The sequence below is a fragment of the Phyllobates terribilis genome, unplaced genomic scaffold, assembly GCF_046119375.1.
Source record: "Phyllobates terribilis strain yellow unplaced genomic scaffold, ASM4611937v1 Scaffold_3__8_contigs__length_932513732, whole genome shotgun sequence".
Lineage (NCBI taxonomy): Eukaryota > Metazoa > Chordata > Amphibia > Anura > Dendrobatidae > Phyllobates > Phyllobates terribilis.
The window spans coordinates 706,098,128-706,105,094 of record NW_027362763.1 but is presented as its reverse complement, the minus strand read 5'-3'; positions in this window follow the sequence as shown (position 1 = coordinate 706,105,094).

Below are 6,967 nucleotides of genomic sequence, written 5' to 3'. Positions count from 1 at the left end.
TGTTATCCCCGGTTACGTGTCATCCTCGGTTGGTCCCCGGTTATGTGTTATCCTTGGTTATGTGTTATCCTCGGTTAGTCCCCGGTTATGTGTTATCCACGGTTATGTGTTATCCTTGGTTAGTCCCCAATTATGTGTTGTCCCCGGTTATGTGTTGTCCCTGGTTATGTTTTGTCCCCGGTTATGTGTTATCCACGGTTATGTGTTATCCACGGTTAGTCCCCAGTTATGTGTTATCCTCGGTTAGTCCCCAGTTATGTGTTGTCCCCGGTTATGTGTTATCCCCGGTTATGTGTTATCCTTGGTTAGTCCCCGGCTATGTGTTATCCTCGGTTAGTCCCCGGTTATGTGTTATCCTCGGTTATGTGTTATCCTCGTTTAGTCCCCAGTTATGTGTTGTCCCCGGTTATGTGCTGTCCCCGGTTATGTGTTATCCGCAGTTATGTGTTTTCCTCAGTTAGTCCCCGGCTATGTTATCCTCAGTTAGTCCCCGGTTATGTGTTATCCTCGGTTAGTCCCCAGTTATGTGCTATCCACTGTTATGTGTTATCCTCAGTTAGTCCCAAGTTATATGGTATCCCGAGTCAGTCCCCCGCTATATGTTATATGTATATGTTATACATCCGTTATATGTTATACTCTGTTAGTTCCCGATTATGCGTTATCCCCGGCTACTGGCAATTCCCATTTTGTCCCTGGTTATGTGCTATCCTCGGTTAGTCCCTGGTTATATGTTATTCCCGGCTATGTGTAATTCACGGTTAGTCCCCGGTTATGTGTTATCCTTGGTTAGTCCCCGGTTATGTGTTATCCCCGGTTATGTGTTATTCTTGGTTAGTCCCCAGTTATGTGTTATCCTTGGTTAGTCCCCGGTTATGTGTTATGCCGGTTATGTGTTATCCTCGGTTGGTCCCCGGTTATGTGTTATCCTCGGTTAGTCCCCAGTTATGTGTTATCCTCGGTTATGTGTTATCCTCGGTTATGTGTTATCCTCGGTTATGTGTTATCCACAGTTATGTGTTATCTTCGGTTAGTCCCCGGTTATGTGTTATCCTCGGTTAGTCCCCGGTTATGTGTTATACCTGGTTAGTCCCCGCTTATGCATTATTCCCGGTCAGTCCCCACTTATGTATTATTCCCGGTCAGTCCTTGGTTATGTGTTATCCTCGGTTAGTATAAGGTTATATGGTATCTCCGGTCAGTCCCCGCTTTATGTTATATGTATATGCTATCCTCCATCCGTTATATGTTATACTCTGTTAGTCCCCAGTTATGCGTTATCCCCGGTCAGTCCCCGGTTATGTGTAATTCCCTGTCAGTCCCCCGCTATATCTTATCTTCGGTTATGTGTTATCCTCGGTTAGTCCCCGGTTATATGTTGTCCCCAGTTATGTGTTATCCTCGGTTATGTGTTATCCTCGGTTATGTGTTATCCTCGGTTATGTGTTGTCCCCGGTTATGTGTTATCCTCGGTTAGTCCCCGGTTATATGTTATCCCCGGTTATGTGTTATCCTCGGTTAGTCCCCGGTTATGTGTTATCCTCGGTTAGTCCCTGGTTATATGTTGTCCTCGGTTATATGTTATCCTCGGTCAGTCCCCGGTTATGTGTTATCCTCGGTTATGTGTTATCCTCGGTTATGTGTTATGCCCAGTTATGTGTTATCCTCGGTTATGTGTTATGCCCGGTTATGTGTTATCCTCAGTTAGTCCCCAGTTATGTGTTATCCTCAGTTAGTCCCTGGTTATATGTTGTCCTTGGTTATGTGTTATCCTCGGTCAGTCCCCGGTTATGTGTTATCCTCGGTCAGTCCCCGGTTATGTGTTATCCCCGGTTAGTCCCCGGTTATGTGTTATCCTCGGTCAGTCCCCAGTTATGTGTTATCCTCGGTCAGTCCCCGGTTATGTGTTATCCTCGGTTATGTGTTATCCTCGGTTAGTCCCCGGTTATGTGTTATCCCCGTTTAGTCCTCGGTTATGTGTTATCCTTGGTTGGTCCCCGGTTATGTGTTATCCCCGTTTAGTCCCCGGTTATGTGCTATCCCCGTTTAGTCCTCGGTTATGTGTTATCCTCGGTCAGTTCCCGGTTATGTGTTATCCTCGGTTATGTGTTGTCCCCGGTTATGTGTTATCCTCGGTTAGTCCTCGGTTATGTGTTATCCTCGGTTATGTGTTGTCCTCGGTTATGTGTTATCCTCGGTCAGTTCCCGGTTATGTGTTATCCTCGGTTATGTGTTGTCCCCGGTTATGTGTTATCCTCCGTTAGTCCTCGGTTATGTGTTATCCTCGGTTAGTCCCCGGTTATGTGTTATCCTCGGTTATGTGTTGTCCTCGGTTATGTGTTATCCTCGGTCAGTTCCCGGTTATGTGTTATCCTCGGTTATGTGTTGTCCCCGGTTATGTGTTATCCTCGGTTAGTCCCCGGTTATGTGTTATCCTCGGTTATGTGTTATCCTCGGTTAGTCCCCGCTTATGTGTTATCCTCGGTTAGTCCCCGGTTATGTGTTATCCTCGGTTATGTGTTGTCCTCGGTCAGTTCCCGGTTATGTGTTATCCTCGGTCAGTTCCCGGTTATGTGTTATCCTCGGTTAGTCCCCGGTTATGTGTTATCCTCGGTTATGTGTTATCCTCGGTTAGTCCCCGCTTATGTGTTATCCTCGGTTAGTCCCCGGTTATGTGTTATCCTCGGTTAGTCCTCGGTTATGTGTTATCCTCGGTTAGTCCCCGGTTATGTGTTATCCTCGGTTAGTCCCCGGTTATGTGTTGTCCTCGGTTATGTGTTATCCTCGCTTAGTCCCCGGTTATATGTTGTCCTCGGTTAGTCCCCGGTTATATGTTGTCCTCGGTTATGTGTTATCCTCGGTTATGTGTTATCCTCAGTTAGTCCCCGGTTATATGTTGTCCTCGGTTATGTGTTATCCTCGGTTATGTGTTATCCTCAGTTAGTCCCCGGTTATATGTTGTCCTCGGTTATGTGTTATCCTCGGTTAGTCCCCGGTTATATGTTGTCCTCGGTTAGTCCCCGGTTATGTGTTATCCTCGGTTATGTGTTATCCTCGGTTAGTCCCCGGTTATGTGTTATCCTCGGTTAGTCCCCGGTTATGTGTTATCCTCTGTTATGTGTTATCCTCGGTTAGTCCTCGGTTATGTGTTATCCTCGGTTAGTCCCCGGTTATGTGTTATCCTCGGTTATGTGTTATCCTCGGTTAGTCCCCGGTTATGTGTTATCCTCGGTTAGTCCCCGGTTATGTGTTATCCTCGGTTAGTCCCCGGTTATATGTTATCCTCGGTTATGTGTTATCCTCGGTTAGTCCCGGTTATGTGTTATCCTCGGTTAGTCCCGGTTATATGTTGTCCTCGGTTATGTGTTATCCTCGGTTAGTCCCGGTTATGTGTTATCCTCGGTTAGTCCCGGTTATATGTTGTCCTCGGTTAGTCCCCGGTTATATGTTGTCCTCGGTTATGTGTTATCCTCGGTTATGTGTTATCCTCGGTTAGTCCCGGTTATGTGTTATCCTCGGTTAGTCCCCGGTTATATGTTGTCCTCGGTTAGTCCCGGTTATGTGTTATCCTCAGTTAGTCCCCGGTTATATGTTGTCCTCGGTTATGTGTTATCCTCGGTTAGTCCCCGGTTATATGTTGTCCTCGGTTAGTTCCCGGTTATATGTTGTCCTCGGTTATGTGTTATCCTCGGTTATGTGTTATCCTCAGTTAGTCCCCGGTTATATGTTGTCCTCGGTTATGTGTTATCCTCGGTTATGTGTTATCCTCAGTTAGTCCCCGGTTATATGTTGTCCTCGGTTATGTGTTATCCTCGGTTAGTCCCCGGTTATATGTTGTCCTCGGTTAGTCCCCGGTTATATTTTGTCCTCCTCGGTTATGTGTTATCCTCGGTTATGTGTTATCCTCAGTTAGTCCCCGGTTATATGTTGTCCTCGGTTATGTGTTATCCTCGGTTATGTGTTATCCTCGGTTAGTCCCGGTTATGTGTTATCCTCGGTTAGTCCCCGGTTATATGTTGTCCTCGGTTAGTCCCGGTTATGTGTTATCCTCAGTTAGTCCCCGGTTATATGTTGTCCTCGGTTATGTGTTATCCTCGGTTAGTCCCCGGTTATATGTTGTCCTCGGTTAGTCCCCGGTTATATGTTGTCCTCGGTTATGTGTTATCCTCGGTTATGTGTTATCCTCAGTTAGTCCCCGGTTATATGTTGTCCTCGGTTATGTGTTATCCTCAGTTAGTCCCCGGTTATATGTTGTCCTCGGTTATGTGTTATCCTCGGTTAGTCCCCGGTTATATGTTATCCTCGGTTATGTGTTATCCTCGGTTAGTCCCGGTTATGTGTTATCCTCGGTTAGTCCCGGTTATATGTTGTCCTCGGTTATGTGTTATCCTCGGTTAGTCCCGGTTATGTGTTATCCTCGGTTAGTCCCGGTTATATGTTGTCCTCGGTTAGTCCCCGGTTATATGTTGTCCTCGGTTATGTGTTATCCTCGGTTATGTGTTATCCTCGGTTAGTCCCGGTTATGTGTTATCCTCGGTTAGTCCTCGGTTATATGTTGTCCTCGGTTAGTCCCGGTTATGTGTTATCCTCAGTTAGTCCCCGGTTATATGTTGTCCTCGGTTATGTGTTATCCTCGGTTAGTCCCTGGTTATATGTTGTCCTCGGTTAGTCCCCGGTTATATGTTGTCCTCGGTTATGTGTTATCCTCGGTTATGTGTTATCCTCAGTTAGTCCCCGGTTATATGTTGTCCTCGGTTATGTGTTATCCTCGGTTATGTGTTATCCTCGGTTAGTCCCGGTTATGTGTTATCCTCGGTTAGTCCCCGGTTATATGTTGTCCTCGGTTATGTGTTATCCTCGGTTAGTCCCGGTTATGTGTTATCCTCGGTTAGTCCCCGGTTATATGTTGTCCTCGGTTATGTGTTATCCTCGGTTAGTCCCTGGTTATATGTTGTCCTCGGTTAGTCCCCGGTTATATGTTGTCCTCGGTTATGTGTTATCCTCGGTTATGTGTTATCCTCAGTTAGTCCCCGGTTATATGTTGTCCTCGGTTATGTGTTATCCTCGGTTATGTGTTATCCTCGGTTAGTCCCGGTTATGTGTTATCCTCGGTTAGTCCCCGGTTATATGTTGTCCTCGGTTATGTGTTATCCTCGGTTAGTCCCGGTTATATGTTGTCCTCGGTTAGTCCCGGTTATGTGTTATCCTCAGTTAGTCCCCGGTTATATGTTGTCCTCGGTTATGTGTTATCCTCGGTTAGTCCCCGGTTATATGTTGTCCTCGGTTATGTGTTATCCTCGGTTAGTCCCGGTTATGTGTTATCCTCGGTTAGTCCCCGGTTATATGTTGTCCTCGGTTAGTCCCGGTTATGTGTTATCCTCAGTTAGTCCCCGGTTATATGTTGTCCTCGGTTATGTGTTATCCTCGGTTAGTCCCCGGTTATATGTTGTCCTCGGTTAGTTCCCGGTTATATGTTGTCCTCGGTTATGTGTTATCCTCGGTTAGTCCCCAGTTATGTGTTATCCTCAGTTAGTCCCCGGTTATATGTTGTCCTCGGTTATGTGTTATCCTCGGTTAGTCCCCAGTTATGTGTTATCCTCAGTTAGTCCCTGGTTATATGTTGTCCTCGGTTAGTCCCCGGTTATATGTTGTCCTCGGTTATGTGTTATCCTCGGTTATGTGTTATCCTCAGTTAGTCCCCGGTTATATGTTGTCCTCGGTTATGTGTTATCCTCGGTTATGTGTTATCCTCGGTTAGTCCCGGTTATGTGTTATCCTCGGTTAGTCCCCGGTTATATGTTGTCCTCGGTTATGTGTTATCCTCGGTTAGTCCCGGTTATGTGTTATCCTCGGTTAGTCCCCGGTTATATGTTGTCCTCGGTTATGTGTTATCCTCGGTTAGTCCCTGGTTATATGTTGTCCTCGGTTAGTCCCCGGTTATATGTTGTCCTCGGTTATGTGTTATCCTCGGTTATGTGTTATCCTCAGTTAGTCCCCGGTTATATGTTGTCCTCGGTTATGTGTTATCCTCGGTTATGTGTTATCCTCGGTTAGTCCCGGTTATGTGTTATCCTCGGTTAGTCCCCGGTTATATGTTGTCCTCGGTTATGTGTTATCCTCGGTTAGTCCCGGTTATATGTTGTCCTCGGTTAGTCCCGGTTATGTGTTATCCTCAGTTAGTCCCCGGTTATATGTTGTCCTCGGTTATGTGTTATCCTCGGTTAGTCCCCGGTTATATGTTGTCCTCGGTTATGTGTTATCCTCGGTTAGTCCCGGTTATGTGTTATCCTCGGTTAGTCCCCGGTTATATGTTGTCCTCGGTTAGTCCCGGTTATGTGTTATCCTCAGTTAGTCCCCGGTTATATGTTGTCCTCGGTTATGTGTTATCCTCGGTTAGTCCCCGGTTATATGTTGTCCTCGGTTAGTTCCCGGTTATATGTTGTCCTCGGTTATGTGTTATCCTCGGTTAGTCCCCAGTTATGTGTTATCCTCAGTTAGTCCCCGGTTATATGTTGTCCTCGGTTATGTGTTATCCTCGGTTATGTGTTATCCTCGGTTAGTCCCCGGTTATATGTTGTCCTCGGTTAGTTCCCGGTTATATGTTGTCCTCGGTTATGTGTTATCCTCGGTTATGTGTTATCCTCAGTTAGTCCCCGGTTATATGTTGTCCTCGGTTATGTGTTATCCCTGTCATTCCCTGTTGTGTCTTATCCCCGGTACTAAGCCGCCGCCGCTCATTGCCGGGTAACAGTGACACAAACACAATAACACGCTCAGCAGCGCCCTCTGCCTGCAGCAGCGCTCACTGTGGTGACCGCGGAATAACATATAAACACATGCCCAGCAGCGCCCCCTAGTAGCAGTAGTGGTGTACTGTGCGCTGTCCGCTCTCAGCAGCACATGCCGAGCGTGCAGCAGGAGTTAACAGCCCCAGCCCTGTTATGGAGAGAGGCTTCCCCTGTGCGCC